Consider the following 21,997-nt stretch of genomic DNA (forward strand, 5'->3'; position numbering starts at 1 on the left):
ATTCTCATCTTATTTAATCATCTAAATGGGTATAGTTTACTGAAGAGTGGAAGTACAGTTACACTAATTATTTATATGCATTTGCTTAAATTAACGTACCATGTATAATAATTTACTTGTAGTATGAACCAGAGGGAAAAAAATGCCTTAAGGTTTCCAAAACCTGACATTGAATATACTGATCACTTCAAGAAGTTCCATATAAAATTGCTTAGTCTTTTTGTCGTGTAGTTTCCATTTAAGTCAGTGGAAGCTGTGTAGCTAAAATCACACTGAATTCATCAAAAATCTAGGGCATGCTTAAGGGGCACTTCATCTGAGCAAAGAAATCATTGCTTTGACTGTGGCTATGTTAAGTGAGAGATGGAAGTGAATAGCTTTTAGTTTATTGCTCATTTGAAAGCTGGAGGGTAAAATGTCCTTTGTCTACCTGCCAAGCTCTTCCCCTCCCCTGCTGAAACTTACTAAAAATGCTCATTTGAAATCTGGCAGCAGCTACCTTTTGATTTCTTTCAGTAGCTTTCCCACTTTACAGCATTACATTTTTTTTCTTTTGTTCGTGTGATAAATTTGATCTATTTTTAAAACGCGTTAAGTAAAACTAATGCGTTTTGAAACAAGCATCAAAGAAAAAGTCACTTAATGATAACATGATACTTAATTCAAAATCTGATCACTCAGATGAACTCTTGAGTTGCTACATCTTTCTCTGTTGATCACGTTAGGTTTCTTCCAGTGATTTTTAGAAGTCCTACCTTTCTGTATGTACAGTAATAACATCTTATTGCAGATGCGGTTTAAGTGTGTGTCATAATGTTGAAAAGCAGTAATTGCAGCTTGCAGCAAATTTGTGATCTGTAAGTCTGTGAATGTGACACCTTATTGTCATGTAATTAAATGAGGAAAATGAAATTATGAAGTCTACTGGTACCTTCAACAACAGTGCTTTTAGTGCATTAATTAGCTGTATACTTGCTTAGTGACCAGCATAAAGAACAGAAAAACGTCTATTTGTTTGATAGGAGAGCATTAGACAGCACAAGTTTTTCTTAAGAAAGAAAATCATGTACTTATTGTGGTTTTGCATTTATTCTACTTTGTCTTCACACTTAATTGGGAATCTTTGAGCTCCTGACATCACTGGATGTCATGTAAGTGCTTCTTGGAGACCTTCTTGAGAGATTTCATGTTACAGAGGGAAAAAGGCAAAACAAAACGTCAAGAGTCCACTATCTCTTTCTTCAAAGCTGTGCACAAGTGCTAAAGCACTTTCCATATTCAGAAGTTCTAATGAAGTGTATAGCTAAACATAAAATCTTGCGAAGTCCCTTGACTCACTGTAACTGACAGTGCTTCCTGAGCAGCGTATAAGATGCTGGTCTGATCTTCAGTGTCTTTCTAGGTGATGTGCTGAGCATCACCATTTATATTTTGCCCAGGAAAGTAAATGTTACTCCCATGAAGGTTAATTCAGTAGTTTTTAATAGGTTTTATGTTTGAGATAGTGACTGATAAAGGAATACAGTCAAGAAAGAGTTTTCCAAGAATAAGAAAGAAACTAGTTAAGTTTATTTCACTTTGTTACTGTTCTAACTAAATTCAGATATTGTTAGTGGCTGTGGAAATGAGAAGGAGGCATTGATGTTGATAAGTCCCTGTCTGGGGGAATAGACTTAAAAAGCTGGACTTTGTTTAGCAATGAGCAAATAAGCACCAAGCATTGCTTAGTGTTTGCTGTGCTGCTCTTGCTTGATTTTGATAAAAATAAGGTAAAACATTCCTGGTATTTAAGGCCCTTTACTAAATTAAATATATTCTGATTACTGGACTGGTTAGATATGTAAAGCTGGCTATCTTGAAGTACTCTGCTTAATTTGCTTTCTTTTTATTTTCTGCAAAGTGTAAGGCAGACCATTATTGTCATTTCAGTGTCCTTTTTGTCTTATTTTTTTTCCCATTCTCTTGTCTTTTTGTGTAGTAAACAAATGCTAGAAAAATGTGCTAGTGTAGGTAATGATGCTTCTAGATGTACTAGAGAATGAGACATTTTTGTAAATGTTGTGGTTTAACCTTGCAGGCAACTCAGCACCACCCTGCTGCTTGCTCACTCTCCCCATGTGAGGTGGGGGAGACAATCAAAAAGGTAGAAATGCAAGAGCTCATGGACTGAAATAAGGACAGCTCACTGGGCAGAGGAAAATCTGCACATACGAGTAAAGCAAAACAAGGAGTTTGTTTGCTGCTTCCCATCAGGCAGGTGTTCAGCCACTCTGAGGAAAGCAGAACTTGTCACACACAATGGCTGCTTGGGAAGACAAATGCCATCACTCTTAATATCCTCCTCCTCCTCCTTTCCCTCAGCTGTTACTGCTGAGCATGACCCCACATGGTGTGGGACATCCCTTGGGCCAGCCTGGGCCAGCTGTCCTGGCTGTGTCCCCTCCCAGCTCCCAGGGCACCACCAGCCTCCTCACTGGCAGGGCAGCACCAGGAGCTGGAAAGGCCTTGGCTCTGTGTGAGCTCCGCTTGCTCTGCAACAGCTAAAACATCAGTGTGTTATCACCACTCTTTTTATCTAAAATCTAGCACACAGCAATGTGTGAGCCTCTACAAAGAAAACTAACTCTGTTCCAGCCAAAACCATGATGGAACAAATGTTGGGTCTTGCTTGACATTCATGTTGATCCAATAAATTATCTTTTTGTGTGTGGAAGGTGCTTATTTTTGCAATACAGATAAGTGCTTTAAAATGATGGTTATTTAGGAGAGTTCATTTCTTGTTTTTCTTTTTTTCTTCCTTCATGATTAAAGTTTTGTGGCTTCTAGACCCTGAAGTTCCCTTTCATATCTATCTCCGTGCAGTGCAAGCTTGTGTTCACAAGTCATGCATGATGGGAGGGTTTGGATTTGTGTGTAGGCTCAGAATCATGCTCAAAATGCAGTGTAAATGTAGCATAAAACTTAGCTATCGTTACAGCATGCATCTTCCATAAGTAGTGACATACTTTGCTGGCAGCCAAGCCAGGAGGAAACCAGAAAGGTAGTGGATGATGAGCAGTTTTCATGAAGGCCAGACGTCTGGTTAAAAGCTGGTAGCTTGTGTTTTGTACATTTATCTAATGGTATTTCAGTTAATCTGCATTACAAATAAATAATAGTGATACAGAACTGAGGAAAAAAATGGGTTAATTCCAGTAATTTCATAATCTGATAAATTCCAGTTAAGGTTGAAAAAATCTTTCTTCATAATGTGATGTGTACTTCTAACTTCCATGTGAAAGATGAGACATTTTTCAGCAAGGAATGTCATCCTAGCGAACCAGTTTTTTTCATATTAGTTCACTTAAGTGTGTTCAGAGGTCTCCTTCATGAAGTGTCAAGGAGACAACAGCTTTAAGAGTTTTCCTAGCCATTATCTGTGAATGATGTGTGTACGAGGTATTTTACAGGAGTCTAGTTTACAGCATCATTGATCTGTTTCAAAGGAATTATGACTGACAAGGTACAGTAGATATTTGATTTCCCTGAGCATAGCGTTTCTTGGATGACATGAAGGGTACCCAGAGCTTGGTTTTTAAATCAGTTTTTATCTAACTCTTAAAAAAAAAAAAAAAAAAAAAAAAATCTTTGCATCTAGTTTAGCTAGCTTTCCATTTTCATTTCCCCCTAAATAGTCACTTCATAATCTTTTTTTTAAAAAAAAAAAAAGGTATGTGAGTGCGCATATATATGTGTGTGTGTACATATATATATATATATTTATTTGTGGAGACATAATTTAACAAAACTAATTATTTTGGAACAGACCAGGCTTCTAATCCTTTTCAATTTATGATTATGAAAACTCTTAGTAGATAATTGGGTCTTTTGGAGACAGTTCATAAGAATTAATATTAAAGTTGATATGTATTGGAAATGTTTAGAAAAGCTGAAGGGCCTGGAACACAAGTCCTACGAGGAGTGGCTGAGGCAACTGGGGTTGTTTAGCCTGGAGTAGAGGAGGCTCAGGGGAGGCCTTATTGCTCTCTACAACTATCTGAAAGGAAGGTGTGGGGAGCTGGGGGTCGGCCTCTTCTCACAGATAAGGACAGTGATAGGATTAGGGAATGGCCTCGAGTTGTGCCAGGGGAGGTTTAGGTTGGAAATTAGGAGACATTTCTTCCCAGAAAGAGTAGTCAGGTATTGGAATGGAGGTGGTGGAGTCACCCTGGGGGTGTTTAAGGAAAGGTTGGGCATGGTGCTTAGGGGCATGGTTTAGTGGGTGATGGGGGTAGGGTGATGGTTGTACCAGGTGATCTTTGAAGTCTTTTCCAGCCTTAATGATTCTATGAAGATGGCAATAACCACACTACTTTTATACCTTTCAATAGTATAGATTTGAGGTGTTAATTTTTCATATTATTGCCTAGAGCCTTAAAGATCAGGAAATGAATAGCATTTGGGCAGTGAGCATAGCTGTGGGGTTTCATAGCCTGTGGTTGAGGGAAACACAGTGATAAGTCTTGCAATTTGTTCTGATTATAGCCATGTTTGTTCTTGAAATCTTTTGTGCCAGCTGCAAATCCCAGAGATACGTATCATTTGGCAAGAATTTCAGCAGCTGGCTGTTACTGAAAACACTGTGCTTGGAACCCAACAGATATTTTGTGTAGGGTTTGGAACAGGATCTGTACTTGGTCTTTGCATTGGAGCAGCGGTGTTGCGTCGAGCTACTTACAGCTGTATAAACTGTCTGGCACTGGCCCTTGTATGTAGAAAGTGTGTTGCCAGGTGGCACAGGGCAAAGGTAGAGAATGGAACGTGGGTTGTATTTCTCATCTCAAATGTAACATCGTTGTAATCAGCTGATAGAGGTTTTAAAATGAAGTCCCAGGCCAGAGCATCACAAGTCATATTTCTCTGACTTTCATGTGTGTTAAAATCAAAGTCCTCCTCCCCAACTACATATCATGTAGTCTTTTCACATTTTGTCATTAGAAAAAAAAGTGTAGATCAGGACTGAACAAAATCGTAATCCTGTCAGCATTTTACCATCCTAAACAACAAACAGCAGACCTCTGTCAGATATTCATATCAATCATGAATGCTGTGAAGTTTCAGGGTCCTTGAATAGTATCACCAGTGATGGAGAAGATGCTTGCTTTTTTCATCTCAAAGTAGTGGAGACAGAATTGGTTTTAGCAAGCAAAGCAAAGCAAAACACGTCAGGTATAAAAGCAGTACCTGGAAGCTTTCAAAAAAAAATTAATCAGTGCTTTGATACTTCCTAAGCTTTCATTATGTTTGGGCAATGCTTTTTACAGTAAATTTAGCTGCATTTCATCATTACTCAAAATTCTTTGTTAAACATTTAGGTATGTAATATTTTAGACATGAATATAATACAGTTACAGGTTTGGACTACTTTTCTTTTAAGACCCTTCATAGTAACAAAACTGTTTTTATGTTCAGAAGTGATAAGCAGCTTTGCAAAGTTGACTTGAAATAGTGTTGCTGTTTCTTCATTTATCATAGAAATGTTATCTTGTTGAACAGCACCTGAGTTATTTACTAAGCAGCAAATATTGTTTAGATTTAAAAAAAAAAAAAAACACAACAAAAACAACATCACACATCTGGTATTCCAACAGTTAAAGAGGCTGTGAATTTTGCACAATAAGGGAAACTTAAATTCCTTTGCATTAAGATTAAGAAAAAAAAAAAGATCATAGAATCATAGAATCATAGAATATCCTGAGTTGGAAGGGACCCTTAAGGATCATCAAGTCCAACTCTTGACACCGCACAGGTCTACCCAAAAGTTCAGACCATGTGACTAAGTGCACAGTCCAATCTCTTCTTAAATTCAGTCAGGCTCGGTGCAGTGACCACTTCCCTGGGGAGCCTGTTCCAGTGTGCAACCACTCTCTCTGTGAAGAACCCCTTCCTGATGTCCAGCCTAAACTTCCCCTGCCTCAGCTTAACTCCATTCCCGCGGGTCCTGTCGCTGGTGTTAATGGAGAAAAGGTCTCCTGCCTCTCGACACCCCCTTACGAGGAAGTTGTAGACTGCGATGAGGTCTCCCCTTAGCCGCCTCTTCTCCAGGCTGAACAGGCCCAGTGCCCTCAGCCGTTCCTCGTACGTCTTCCCCTCCAGGCCTTTCACCATCTTCGTAGCCCTCCTCTGGACACTCTCCAACAGTTTCATGTCCTTTTTATACTGTGGTGCCCAGAACTGCACACAGTACTCGAGGTGAGGCCGCACCAGCGCAGAGTAGAGCGGGACAATCACCTCCCTCGACCTACTAGCGATGCCGTGCTTGATGCACCCCAGGACACGGTTGGCCCTCCTGGCTGCCAGGGCACACTGCCGGCTCATATTCAACTTGTTGTCTACCACGACCCCCAGATCCCTCTCTTCTAGGCTGCTCTCCAGCGTCTCATCGCCCAGTCTGTATGTGCAGCCAGGGTTTCCCCGTCCCAGGTGCAGGACCCGGCACTTGCTCTTATTGAACTTCATGCGGTTGGCGATCGCCCAGCTCTCCAACCTATCCAGATCCCTCTGCAAGGCCTTTCCACCCTCATTCGAGTCCACAACTCCTCCAAGTTTGGTGTCATCAGCAAACTTGCTCAAAATGCCTTCTATTCCTACATCCAGATCGTTTATAAAAATATTGAAAAGTACCGGCCCTAAAATGGAGCCTTGAGGGACCCCACTGGTGACCGCCCGCCAGCCTGACGCAGCCCCATTCACCATAACCCTTTGGGCCCTGCCCGTTAGCCAATTGCTCACCCATCGTATGATGTTTTTATTTAGCTGTATGCTGGACATTTTGTCCAGTAGGATCCTATGGGAAACCGTGTCAAAAGCCTTGCTGAAGTCCAAAAAAATCACATCAGCTGGTTTCCCTTGGTCCACCATACGGGTGATCTTATCATAAAAGGAAATCAGGTTAGTTAGGCAGGACCTACCCTTCACAAACCCATGCTGGCTGGGACCAATGACTGCTTTGTCTCCCAGGTGCGCCTCAATAATTTCGAGAACCATCTTCTCCATGATTTTACCAGGCACTGATGTGAGACTGACAGGCCTGTAATTGCTAGGGTCTTCTTTCTGACCCTTCTTGAAAATCGGCACAACATTTGCCAGCTTCCAGTCTACCGGGACCTCTCCAGACTCCCAGGATCGTTGAAAAATAATTGAGAGAGGTTCCGCGATGATGTCCGCCAGCTCCTTCAGCACCCGGGGATGAATCCCATCCGGACCCATGGACTTGTAGGGATCCAGGTGGAGTAGCAGATCCCGCACACGTTCAGGGTCGGTTGGGAGTTTGTCATCCCCACCGTCCCGGTCCTCCAGCTCGGGGCACCCTGGGTCCCGAAGCCCATCATCGGCATTGAAGACAGAGGCAAAGAAGGCGTTAAGCGTCTCTGCTTTGCCTATGTCATCGTCTGTGAGAAGACCTTCCCTGTCAAGGAGCGGCCCTATGTATTCTTTAGCTCTCCTTTTTCCATTCACATATCTAAAAAAACCCTTTTTATTTTCTCTCACAGACACAGCCAGCTTCAACTCTAGGTGTGCTTTAGCCACACGAATTTTCTTCCTACAGACACGAGCAGCATCCCTGTATTCTTTCCATGTCACCTGGCCCTCCTTCCAGTAGCGAAACACTCTCTGTTTCCGCCTAATCTCCATAAGAATGTTCCTGGTCAGCCACGACGGCCTCCTGCCCCGCCTGCCTGACTTGCGATATTTAGGAATTGCCTGATCTTGTGCTTCTAGGAGGCATCGCTTAAAGAGTGACCAGCACTGATGGACATCAAGGCCTTCAAGAGCAGCTTCCCAGGGGACCTTGCTGACTAGTTCCCCGAGCAGCCTGAAGTCCGCCTTCCCCATATCTAGGGATGAGGTTTTGGTGGCACTTTTCCTTCTGTCACCGTAAATTTTGAACTCAACCACTTCATGGTCGCTATGACCGAGGCGGCCACCAATCACCACATCTCCCACCAGACCCTCTCTGTTTTCTAGCAACAGGTCTAGGAGGGCACCTTTCCTAGTTGGCTCCGTTAGCAAAAACATTTTTTGGTGCAGGGGAGAGCGCGAACGCAGTCCCCCACTACCACAAATTATGCAGTCGAGTTTCCCGCATTTGGGGAAATCGCAGGGGTCAGCACACCCGGAGTGCAGGGGATGAGCCTCGCCCTGGGAAAACCACCTGCCTGATCATGGTGTCTCCCCTGCCAGGTAAGTATCATTTTCACTGTTGTGCTCTTTAAGTAGACAGAGTTCATTTGCATCAGCTGGTTGAACTTCATCCTTTGTTCAGCTTAGACTGGCTTGAAAATGTTTTGTTTTGTTTTGTTTTTGCTATATGCTGCCCTACCCTTCTTTTGGTAAATCTTGCAAACTTTCCTCTATTTGTAATGAGAGCTTCTGTGCAGAAAATAGTTAGATTTGTCTAGGTGAAAACATTACAATCTCAGAATGAAATATCCATGCTGTTGGGAGAGGTAAAGTTGTCTGCTGTGGAGCCTATCCTATAAGGTTTTGTCCTGCAGAAAACGGGACACTTCCTAGTGGAATATTACCCGGTTTGTGGGAGGAAAAGAGTCCTTTGCCTTGTAAGAAAATGCAAATGCCAGGTGGATCTTGCTTTGAGGTTTGGTTTAGACACATCAGAGTATGTTGTTTGCTTGGTGTTTATTTTTCTTCCCAAGCTAGCCTAGCAAGATAGCCCTCATCAAGTCATTCCTTGCCCATGAAGTGGTCACAGCCCTGATCCTGCTGGAGTTCAAGAAGTGTTTGGACAATGCTCTTAGACACCTGGTCTGAGATTTTTGGGTGGCCCTTTAATGACCCAGGAGTTGGACTCGATGATCCTTGTGGGTTCCTTCCAACTCGGGATATTCTATGATCTAAGCTTAGACTTCATTTCCCCAAACGCCAACTTTGCTTTAGCTATGCCTTCAAAATAATTGTTCCTTATGTTCATGTCTCATTAAGTCAAGGTCTAGCGTATAATCTCAGTGCTTGTCAGGGTTGGTATTATTTTGGGTGCCTCACTACAAGATTTGGGCCCCTCACTGCAAAAAGGACATGGAGTTGCTTGAGTGCATGCAGAGAAAAGTTAAAAATAAATAAATAAATAAAAATTGGTGAGTGGATGAGAAAATAGAAGTTATGAGGAGTGACTGAGGGAACTGGGGTCGTTTAGTCTCAAGAAGAGGAGACTGAGGGGAGACCACATTGCTTTCTACAACTACCTGAAAGGAGGTCTCTTCTCAGCTGACAACCATTGCTTTTGCGTGTGATTATTAATGTATGCTTGAAATAATTTGTAAGGTGTTTCAGTAGGCATCTATGTGCAGTATTATGTTTAAAGTATCTGTTAAAAAGGACTTGTTCCTAATTTCTTTTACATATCAATAAGTAGTGCAAAACAGTAAAAACACAAACAGATCTTGTGTAATAATTTCACAAAATATGGAATTTAAGGGGTGCAGGACTTTTTTTTTTTTTTTCAATCTGTGCTCTTTATCTCTTAGGTTCTTCCTTTGTTAAAATGCAATGCAACTTTTTTTTAAGTGGGTTTTATTTTGATTATTTGATTTGGGAATTTGTGGAACTCTGAGCATTTTCTACAGAGCTTTTGGAAAGCAATATAAGAAAAAAATCTATGCAGTACAAATCATGTATGGGGTTTTCTTTTTAAATTAAATGCATAAATCTGGAAAGGTCCCTTGAGAATGAGAAAATTCAATTTTTTTTTCCAAGTATTTCTGTAACAGAAACAGCGTTGTTTGCTTGGTCACAATCCCTGTAAACTAACACTATATCAATTGTATATAAAAATACAGTAAAGGATGGTCAGGACTATGAAAGAAGTCTGAACAGGTGTTATGATAACGTACGTTGTCTGTCCCCACCTCCAACTACTGTCAACTTTTTTTAATGAAATAATATAATTAAGAAAAAAAATCAAAACGTTTTATGTAGCATTAGCACTAAGGAAAAAGAAAAGATGTTGAGTATAGGATTAACATGCTCAGAAAGACATCTCAAATAGCACATGTTTTTGATGAGGGGAAAGTCTTGAAGTTAGAAGTTTGACCTTTACACAGAAGTAGAAGTGAGACCCCTTAATCCATCTTCAGAATTGTCATACAAACTTCTGTAATTCTCTTATTATAAGGACTTCTGATTTCACATTTTTCACTTTATTTTACACCTACTATCTTCTGTGTGAAGGTGATCAATACGTTTGTTACTGAGTTTACTTCCAAGATCACCAGACAAAACAACTTGTGCTGTTCTTTTTTTTTGGTAAGATAGTAAAATGCTATTGAACATGATCAACTGGCATCTTTTATCTTGTATTTTAGCTGTTCATTTAATTTTATATATCTATTCTTACATATATATATAAAAAATATATAATTCTAAAACATTCAGCTGTCTCATGTATGGAGAACTGCTTGTTTCCAGACAGGGAAAACAGTAATGTTTTTCCCCAAAATTCTGCTGTTCTCTTAATTGACTATCTTGAAAAGGGCTGGCAAAATTCAGTGTTTTCTCACGTGATTCAGCTCTGAATGCCTTTCTTTTCCTGCTATATAAGCTGAAAAGATCTAGTGTTATATATTTTCGAGTATAATTTTATTGCAAAGTGCCAGCTGGTGAACTACTGCTAACAGTCCTTCCTGTTTCTCTTTTGCATCTTCCTTTGTTTCACTATCATATAAGGCATCTCAGAAAGAAAACCATTCTTACTCAGTTGTATTTCTCATGGGCAATATTGCATACTCCTTTTTCTCTTTCAATTCTCTCTGTTTTTCTGGCTCTGCTGTTTCACAATAGGCTGAGCCCAGACAGTCCTTTGAAGCAACTTCCATAATAGGTGGCGTGTTATTACTGATTTAAAAAAAAAAAAAGTTTTGTAGATTTTATTTGGTTATTTTTTTCATCATGGTTGTCTCCAAAAGTTGTTGTGCTGCAGATGGTAGCATTCTACAGCTGGCAGAATCTGAAATGATATGCTGGGCTGGTGATGAGTGTTTTTTCAGTCTATTGTCAATGTTTTTTGTTTATCTTCCTATCTTTAGTAGTTGTTTCATAATTGATAGCTACTTTTACATTGCCATTACATTTCCTGTGATGCAGAGAGAATGAGGTATGAAATGCTGTTAGTCATCATCTGTGTGTTTTTCACAGAACGTAGCAAGGCATGCAATTCTGTATGTGGGATTTTGTGTCAATCTGACCCTATTTTAGTTATCCATGGGAAAAATACTAGACCTTTAATGTGAGGGATCTGTTTTTTGGAAAGGCAAGTGAACAAGGATTCATAAATCCTATTCAGTACGGAAATCACCATTCTTGAACCGTTCATCTTTCCCCTTTTCCTTCCCTTTTATCTTAGAAAGTAACTGGGGGTGGGGGGGAAGACAGGTGGGATGGGGAGGAGGGTTACACTATCTTCCTTTAAAACCAACCACCCCCCTAAAACTTAAATATGTGAAGCAGATTTCCCTCAAATGTCCCCAGACTTGGTACCAGCAACATAAGATGCTCTCAAACCCCAAGCTGTCCCTCTAGATATATTGCATGCTTTTGTCTCTTTTGATTGCTTCCTGGAAAGCAATGCATTTTTTTCCCCTTTCTATTGTTACCTATTAATACATACATATTCTTTTTCCTTATCAATTCAAGGGCTTATGTAGGCATCAGATTAGGAAAGTCTTTGGTTTTGTGTTGATGCTTTCTTAGTGCTAGCCTGCAACTATACTGCTTAGCATGACATTTGTTTTGCACTTCGTTCCAGATAGATGTAGCTCGTCTTAAAAGACTGCATTATAGATTCAGTTTATTCCAAAGATGATGTACTTCCATTGGAGTAGAGGAAAGACCAAATGATGTGAGGTTGGAGAGGGCAGTTACCAACAATTGCTAGATTTGTAAGGCGATGAAGATCTTATCAGCTGCATAGATGCTGAGAAGAGCAGGAACAGCTGCTGCCATTCTACACCCCATCTTAACTGCAACACAAGAGCAGGAACAAGAGATGGTTTCAGAAAGTAGCTGTTTCCAAAGAATGGACTGTTTAATTTTCCACTTTAAAAAAAAATCTACCAGGGGGTTAAAGTTTGGAAGTGCTTGTCTGCTTCCTAGAGGTATTGATCCAACACAGAAATCAGCACAGGTAGAAGAGTACATTGAAGATGTTGTCTTAAATTTTACCCCTAGTAAACACTAGAAAAGGGGGACAAAACTCAAGGCTATCCTCTTCTCTGAGAGGGCTCTCAGAATCAATGTTTAGAGAGCTAAAGTCAGAACTAATTAGGTTGTTAGAGATAGTCTGCACTTGAGTGTGTTTGTGTATGTACGCATATGAGTTGATCAACTGTACCAAGTTTAATTTTTCCTTAGAAATGCTTATAGCTACAAAATATACGATCCTACATAATTTACATACACATCTAGTAAATTAAAGAATTTTCTGTATATTTTTAGATTAAAAATATACCTACTATATGATGAATTGAGTAAAATCACTGGGAGATCTTTTTTAAAAGCAAAACAAAACAAACTAATTATTTGAAGTAAACACATTTGTAAAGAACTGCAGAGCTAATTTAACTTTTTAATTTATATTATTAACAACAAAAACTGGCAAGATAAGACAGATACATAGTGGTGCACTGTAAATGTTTATTTTTAAAAAAGGCATTTAAACAAATTTTCTTCTAATCTATTGCTGTTATTAAGCATAACAGCCATTGCCATGATGAGAATGAAATCTGACTGAATCCATTGCCTTTGGAAAAGTGTAACAGGGTAAATACATTATATTCCAAATCATAATAAAATCTCTTCCTCTTAGAAAGCCGTCCTTGTGGTATTGCTAGATGGAACCATTGAGTTGGGTAATCAAAGAATGAATGTTAGCAAAGTAATTAAAGAAAAAAAAAAAAGCACTTTGTGCTAGGCTTCTGCTGTAGCAGCATTTATACAGCTGAGAGCTTTTCTCTCTGGTCAGAAGACTATAGGAACAAAGAAAGTTTGAGACTTTCTTCTTTACTTCTAAGCAGTTATCAACAATAAGTACTGCAACCTTCCAAATACTTTTTTTTTCCCCCCAGACTTCTACAAACTCTGTGGAAGTAGTTATGAAGAAAGACGCCAGCTTCTTGTCAAACTGACTTGATTGGTTTAAATACTGTACATTTACTACATAACTGAAGTAGATTTGGGGGGGGATCACTGCCATTTTCTAATTGAACTTGGATCATAAACAGCCTGAAACAGTTTCCCTTATTTTTATACTTTTATTTTGCTTTTATGAATCAGTGATGTGTATGTGATTTCTTTCATCTCACTGTAATTCACTGGATATGCACACTTTAAACATCAGCTTAAGTGGCAAAGTCAGGGGAACAGTATGCTTGGTTTGTCACTTTATGGCACTGTATACTTTCTAAAGGGAGAAGAGAAATTGCATCTGCCCAGCTTGTTTATGCTTTTTGTGTTCTGTGCTTGGTGAAAAAACAAAATCGTGCTTCTTATTTAAGAGAATCTTCACTGAGATCTTGTTTCCTAAGATGCCTCCATTTATTTTGTATTGAAGTGTATGTCCTACATCAGTTACTTTTTGTGCAAGCTTGAAAAATATATGATAATATTTAAAGTAATAGGATATATGAATTTTAAAGAACATAGTCTGTTCAGATTACTTTTTTTTTTTTTTTTTTTTCCTTTTTGAAAGGGACGAATATGCATGTGCTCTTCCATATGCACTTCTGATTCAGGGTTGGACCAAAAACTGAACTTTTGCATTCAAGATCTGGACTTCAAATTCTATTCTCCTGCCTTCGGTCATGTTGGGGCTCCTTCATTAGAAACACTGATTGCTGCACTCTGCCACAGAGCACTGCATGAAACTCACATGGAGTGAGTTTCAAAAATGCCCTGTGTTGCTAGCAGTACGTTACACTACTCAGTTTACTTAGGTGATAGATGTTTTTCCCTCCTCCTCAGTCACTGATAGCAGTCCTGTAACATCTCAATCACCTTCCTTCTACGTTGTCAACATGGAGAGGACTTTCTCCACATGTCTTAAGCCTATCTATTAAAAGCAGATAAACTAGACAAATGTTAACTGCAGATGAACCGTTGGTATGTCCACTGACCTTTGTTTGTTATTGGAATTAAATGCCTTTTTAAGGGTGTCCATGTAGTTCAGTGCATGACTTTATTTTAATAGCCTGCTAACTGTGTGCCTATCTTGTGTGTGCTCTGATCACAGAAGTTACTATCTGGCACAGCTCAATGCAGCCTGAAAAATTGCTTTCCATGTGTCCTGAGAAAAGAAACCTGATTGCTGGGAGAGTTTTTGGGTTGCTTTTAAATGCTGCTCTAATGCTATTTTCTATTTTGGCAAATTTTCTTGGAGAAAACGTGTGTGTGTTACACATTAGTATAATACCCAAGGGACAGATATCCTTGAGAACCCAGTATGGCTGCTCTTGTTGTAAGAAAGATATGTGTGTTCAGTGTGTGTTTGTAGCTAAATCTCTCCTCTGAGGTAGTTATTTATGTGAAACAAATTATTCTTAGGTTATACTAAAAGGAGTGATTTCCTTGTCCGTATCTCAACCCTTGAGCCCTTTTTCATTGTATTTTCTACCCTTAAGGACAGGGAGTGAGAGAGCAGCGTGCTGGATTTTATCTGTCCATTAGGGTGAAACCACCAGAGATGTATTCTGTTTGGGATTTTCAGTAGTTTCTTTTGGACTTTGGGCAGCACTATTCAAGAACATCTTTCTTCATTTGTGCTTCATCACATAAATTTGAGCATATGTATCTTTTAATATTTATGATTTATATGACTACACTTACATCAACCCAGAGCTGCGGCAGAAGAAATGCAGTAAAGTTTATTCTGCAAGTGAAGGGTAAGAAAACTGTACTCACTGTAAGTGCTGTTTCATAGCAGTTTAAGAAAATTATTAGTGTGTCTGCCTGAAGTGTCACAACCTCGTGTTTGGAGGTGATCCTCACCGTGGCATTGTAGATGTAACAGCTTAACCAACATCCCAGTAATTTTCTTGACGTTAACATCTTCAACTTGGCAGAAGCCTGCCTCACTGTGCTCTGAGTTACAGCACTGGAAAACCTTTTTTTTTTTTTTTTTTTTTTTTTTTTTGTAAATATGCATAAATCAGCAGTCTAAGGCATCTGTAAAAATTGAAATAGATAGGTACCTGTTCTTTGGCAAAGGAGGACGTGAGTCCACAGCTGTAAGCAAAAGCAGCAGAAGACTGTACCCTTCAGCTAAGAAAAAGGATTTATTATTTTAATTTGTACAAAATTAAAAAGTGAAATCTAACTCATTCTATTACTTCTGAGATTATGTCCAAAGGAAAATTTTTTTTTCCCGGTGTCTCTGAAAGGGAATATTGCTTGAGTTGCTGCCATTTAAATATTAAATTTGGGGACAATGTAGTTGAAACTATTGTGGTAAAAGTCTAAATAGACTCAGATATCCCTATTGTGAAAAAAAATATATATATATATGGAGGGAAGCTTGAGGTGAAAGCCCTTAAGAAGCTTTGTTTTTCTCTGGGTTGAATTTGAGATGGCTGTGACATACATCTGACAGACTCCTAATTAATTTGATTTGTTATAACTCTTTGTGTTAAGGAAAACTCTGTACTCTAAATGTTTTTGTAATTTTAGTTGAGAAAAAATTATTGGATTTACAAAATGTAAACCTGAAAGCCAAGACAAGGGAGATCATAAAATGGACTCATGGAACTAACTAGGGACTGTAAGCCCCTCGGGTAATAATGGACCTCTTCATGAAGCAAATTACCTGTTGTTTGCTTGTTACTGGTACAGTGAAATCACAAGAAGAAGTACAGATGTAGCTGTAGCTCAAAAATTCAAGTTTGTAAAAGACAACACAGAATCATGATGGAATAAGAAATGCACAATTAAAGATCAAAATTAGGAAGGCATGCCTTTGTATGAGGAAAGGAGGAAGAAGAACTAACCAACCAAAACCCAACCAACCAAACAAGAAAACAAAAATGAAATAAACAACTCAAACAAAATCACAAATACAATCCAAGAAATGACAATAGAGAAAAGAAGAAATTATTTTTGTGAAGTATAAAATAAAGAACTAGCAAATATTACTTCAGTCAAACTATAGGACACAAGTACAATTTTGTGGTAATTAAAGGCCAAAGAAGCAGAAAGTATCTCCCAGCCAAACTTGCTTACTATAGAGGTATATACAAGTTTGGAAAACGCTGTTCAAATCATCTATATCCCCTCGGTGTGGAAGAAAAAGGTGGATAAAGTAAGTGTTTTCTTTAAATCAGTCTTAACAATAGAGGAAAGGCAACTAAATAAGCCAGAAACATGACTTGCTGTAGATATTTGAAATATTAGTGTGTTTCACCAGATTTGCCATGCAATTCTGTGAAATTGTGAAGTGTTTCAAAAAGGTTAAATCAAAGCACTGCACTTAGCAGTTGTTAATTAATTTCATTGAGAAGGTAGAGATTTAATATTCTTTGTAAATGAATGCATGAGAACTAGCATGAATATGTATTGTTATTAAAAGTAATGGAGGTGCTCACTGAATAGTGAGTGGCAAAGCTAGATGTCTACCAAACATGCCACATTCCTAAGTATTTCGTTAAGACTCAGCATGACAAGTACTTTGGAATCAAAGCAAATCCCAGAGCTTTTATGAAAGTGGATATATTCCACTGCAAGGGGCGCACAGACAAATCCCTCTTCTTCAGTGGTGTTCTGTGACATTAATGTGTGTGGATCCTTTGCACTAAAAGTATGTAGGCCAGCGTGCCAAGGCCATTTCTGTGGCTTGCTGTTCCTTCTCTGATTTGTTTCTCAGTCTCTTGATTAACAGTCTAGGAAATGTTTTTCAGGTGCTGATTTTCTCAACAGCATCCTGCTTCAGATCTGACTTCAGTTTTAAGAAGCTACCTTTCAGGGCCTGTAGTTGTCACTTCTGGTGGAAATCTTCTGTCATTTATTTGTCTAATCATTCCTGCTGGCTTCCTGGCTTGGCTATCTGCTTTCAAAATGACTGGCTACTGTCATTAGTAATTTCATTATTTCTCTGTCTTGAGACAATTTGTTGACTGCACTAAGTCCAAGTCACCTCACAGCAGTAATAAGTACTGCATTACTTTAGTAAGTGGGTTATTTGGTGTATGGTTTCCAAGTAGGCTTGACAAACTTCCCAGGTGGATTATTTTACAGTTCCATAATCTCTGTACTCTGTATTTAACAAAAATAAATAAAAAAAATAAAAGACTTTGTAAGCACTTGCTTTAGGTTCCTGAAATACAATTTGAGCATAAAGAAAGATATGGATTTACGTGCCATACTTTTTTTTTTTGTCTTGATATCTGAGGAAGAAACTAATTGTAACTGTCAACGTTGTAGACTTCATTAGCTATTCTCCTGGTCTTTGCTAATTGATGTATTACATTGCATATTTCAAGTGAGCTATGTATTTTTTTTCCTTGATCTCTAATAACACTGATTTCCTGACATGTTTCCCTTGGATCTAGTTGCTGTTATTTATGTAGGAGATTAGCCATTTTCTTACAGCTGTGAATGCCAATGTTTTCCGGATCATTATGTGCTATTAAATATAATGGACGGTTTAAAATCAGTGCAGAAATACAAGGTTTGAAGTTAAGATAATATATATACAAATCATAACTCTGCTTGTAACAGTCTTTTGTTGCTTGGACTGGAAAAATTGTTGCTACATACAATCACGTGTATACTGGTAAAGGGTGTATTTTAAAAATGTGTATGAATGGTTTTTAAATGCCTGTTTCATGCTTTGTCAGTTGATTGCAACAGAGAATTTCTCATAGTTCCTACCGTTCACTGGTTAAAATAAAAGAGCATAATCATAAACTTTACAGTAAAATCTGATATCTGGGAAAGAATCTTTCTTTAGAAGAATTTTGCCCAACTTGCAATACTTTATGGTGTCCATATTTTTCTAAGATAACCTTTCCATATTAGTTTTGGGGTCAGTATTAGAGAAGACATTCTAAAGTCAGACATCTTTTTCTAATAAACCTTTTTTTTTTCCTGTTTGTCCTGCTAAAATTCTCTTATCTATTCAGTGCAGTCTGCCCAACCAGCTGATCTCAAGGTTTGTAGTTGTTAATAAGGAAGCTCTGCCAATACAAATAAGCAAATAACAAGCATGGTAAAATACTTTTTTTTTCTTAATGATGTCACATACAAAAACAAAACCAAAAACTAATACTACTGTTTATTTTTTACATTGCAAATTATATTCATTTAAGAAAAACGTGATGTTACTTGTCTTTAAATGCATTACAAAGTCTTTACATAGGCTTTTGTAAAGCTTAGCCTTATTATAAGTCTCATTGCATTTACTCATCTTTATTACATATTATCTTTGATACGTGGCTTTTGGTTATACTTGTTTTCATGCTTCAAAATACTTCTGAGTGGTAAACTTAGTTCCAGAAGAGGGAATTCATACAGTACGAGTTCCATAACTGTGTAAATCTTTGCACTATCGCCTCTTCAATAGATGATTTTTTCTTATATTGAGATGCTTGACATGTGGGCAGGAAAAGGATTTCATAGAAATGGAATAATTCAAAGCTCTGATAATAAAGCTTTTACTTTCAGTCCAGCAGATCTAGCTGAACATCATTTATTTGTTGGCAGATGCTGACAAATGTAAGTGCAGCACTGGTAGGGAGCAAGCAGCAGATTGTGCACTACTGTTGGCCCTTATGCACCTCTCTCACCACCTTGTTCTAGAGGTCAAAGGTTCACTGTATGTAGACAGAACTGTTTTCTTGCTCAGTGAACAAGGTTGCTTCCTTCATACTGGATAAGAGCTATTTCACAGGCAGAAGCTTTATAATGCAACTGCAGTGTTCAAGAGAAATGTGGAGGAGCCTGTTTTTCTGGAATCTGTTGTGTAAATTATGTGTACTGAATTATCTTTGTGCTCGGGCAATTGTTATTTTTAGTACAAATTTTCTTTGTGTAAATAGTCAAGCAAAAAACAAAAACAGAAAGAGAGACACTTTGCTGAGGAAACCTTTGTCTTTACAACCATCACTTTAAATCTGTATTGTCAATAACATGCTATAATCTGTTTGTACTCCATGCATATAACTTTTACATTGCACATTCAGGGTAAGTAAAATGGAACTGTAAATGTTATGAATATTATTTACATTTATTTTTGCTGCAAATTTCTTGTTTTTGGGCCTTAGTTTCAAGGCATCCACTCTTAATTGGGAAATTTGACCAGTAGCTTTAAATTGTATACATCATCCTGCAATATATGTCTCAAAAGCAATTGCACCTAAACACAAAAGTAAAATTTTCAAAGCAATGTTATGTAAAGGATTTGTTGTACAGGAAGAGCTCAATTTATATCCATCAAGTCAAATAGAGCTCAACAATGTGTGATTGTTCCAGCTGGTATGCTTGTCTAATGCGACAGAATAATGGTATTTTGCCTTGTAACTCCTGAACCCTAATCCTTCTGAAGAAGGTAACTTTGATTAACTCAGCATGGCTGGGGCATATGCTCCATTGCTTCCTGCCAGTAATTCTGAGTAGTTTGCTGGCCGCTTGTGACATTCTTGGGGCAGAGTATTTGGGAATCTATTCAGCTTCCATTTAGACCCTTGCAACACCTAGTATTTGTTGGCAGATCATTAATCTACTCCTATATGTTGGTTATGTTGCATGCCTAAATAGGAAAGGAAAAAAAAAATACTTTGTCTTAACAAAATCGTAGAGTGAAAATCTTCAGTGGTTCTTTTTAAGTTACAGAGGCTTGGTAAAATAATTTAGGAAATGAAGCACAATGTTGAAACACTATTGCCCACTATTGAAACACTATTTCTTGAATGTACAGACGTTCTTGTTTTAAGTAACAGAGTTTTGTATAAAAACAATTTTTAATTGGTAATCTAGTAAATAATATAACACTGTGGGATCTTTCAGAAATTATATTTAAATTCACGGTCAGGCTCTTAAAGAAAGGAGGGATAGTAGTGTGTGAATTTATCTCTATAGAAATCATTTTGTCCTCTTGTTCACAATAGATCAATGTGTCAGTGGCATAGTCCTGAAGTCAACATGCTTGCCAGTATCAAGTTTACTTTTTCATTTTGTTCGTAATAATGTAGCTCAATTTTTACTTCATGAACTCGTGGTTTTTGTCAATTTAGTTATCAAGATTTGATTTTGAATTTGGTTTTGAGCCTTTGCAGCTTTCAGTACTTCATTGTTTAAAACTCATGTAAACTTGGAACCACTGAGGAGTTGCAGTACTCCTTTTGTTATGCACAAAGTCGTTCCATATCTCCTCAGCATGCAGTCAAAATAAGGGTCTTGTTTCCATAGCAAACTCTGCAATACATTTCCTCTGAATTAGGCATGTGCTGTGAAAACAAAATTTTTCTGTGAAAAATATGTATGTATTCCCCTTACTAAGCCCTTCATATGGCATTTTCCTCATTTCACTGTGTTCTAGGAATAGAAGGCTTCAATTCAGCTACCTCGGCATCGATGCCTAATGCCTTTTGAGACATCCCTGGTACCTGAGGTTTCTGCATATGATGCAGGACCTACAAGAGACTCCAGGAGTCTCTGCTTGGAGTGCAGACACAATACCCAAAGGCAGTACACACCTATGGTTAGCTTTAGTGTAGTTATCTTTGAATTGGTTATGTTGAGAAGCCAACATAAAAAATTGTGAATGGCTGTATTGGATCAGTCTGAGGGTCCAGTTAGCCCACTGTCTGGTTGATAAAAATGGCCCAAACCAAATCATTGGAAAGAAAGATCTGAGCAAGGCAAGTGTACATTACATATCTTTTTAGCACAGTAGCAGTCTCAGAGACTTTTAAAAAATCGTGATTCTGTGTGTTTTCCGTGTGTTTGTTTAGTAATCTGAGTCTTTTTTTTTTTTTTTTTAAAGACTTCAACAGTTCAGTGATAGACAAGTAACCTCTTCCTTTTGTTGGCTTAGAATTTACTGCTTCTTCACTTCATTTGCTCTTCCAGTTTATTCTTACCCGCTCTTCACCCTGCCTGTGCTACCGAGCGTTTTAGAAAGCTTTCTCATTCACCCTCTCAGCTCTGTCTTTTCTGGACCAAGGAGTTCTTGTATGCTTCATCATTCCCTACACAGAGGCAATTTCATGCCTTTGGTTGTTTTTATTGTCCTTCTCTGCCTTTCCGATTCTACTGTCCCCTTTTAACGAAGAGGAACCATAGCTGCCTTGTGGTATTCAAGAGGTAGTTCAACTACAGTTATTTTGTTGCTCAGTCATTCGGTCTTGTAAGGTGCTCTGTAGTTCTCCCTAATTAACTATTTTCAGTAATACTTTCAATTTAGTATCATTAGTAAATTTCACTGCTTCCTGCAGTCCAGAAAAAGGAATAGTATGGATATGCTAAACACCACAGACAGCAACACAGCTTTCTCTGAGAATTAGTCATTGCTTTTGCTCCATAGGAAGACCTTACTCTCTCTCTACTTTAAGATAATATACCTCTTATGAAATCAGTTACTCATGGAGGGACCTTCCATCCTATGTGATACCTCTCCTGTTTACCCAAAAGCTTTAGAAAAGCTTTGACAGTGTGCTGCAGTGTACTTGTATCTAGGTTGACGCTACACCACAGGTGAGTGGGCTACTGGATGCATGAAAAACTGGTTGGGTTATGAATCCAAGTACAAGTGCAGTCCTTTAGATGGTCCATCCTGGGCTCCTGTCTTGCTTAGTTCATGATCTGTGACTTAGAGTCGGAGATGCAAGGCATTCTCATCAAGTCTGTGGATGACAACCAATTGGAAGGTGCAGTTGAAGCACCCAGGAGACCGGCTGCCATCGAGAAGAGCCTGTACAGCCTAGAGGAGGGGGATGACAGCACCCTCATAAAACTCATA

General features: G+C 38.5%; 1 protein-coding gene and 1 non-coding gene across 9 annotated transcripts in view; one reads left to right on the plus strand and one right to left on the minus strand.

Annotated features, from left to right (window-relative positions):
* CTNND2 (catenin delta 2) overlaps positions 1-21,997 on the plus strand; it is a 645,736-nt gene that overhangs the window by 79,434 nt on the left and 544,305 nt on the right. The window lies entirely within an intron of this gene.
* Positions 8,068-8,231, minus strand: LOC137852851 (U1 spliceosomal RNA). The gene has a single exon (XR_011094078.1). It is a non-coding gene; the product is annotated as a U1 spliceosomal RNA (small nuclear RNA).

The sequence above is a fragment of the Anas acuta genome, chromosome 2 (assembly GCF_963932015.1).
Source record: "Anas acuta chromosome 2, bAnaAcu1.1, whole genome shotgun sequence".
Lineage (NCBI taxonomy): Eukaryota > Metazoa > Chordata > Aves > Anseriformes > Anatidae > Anas > Anas acuta.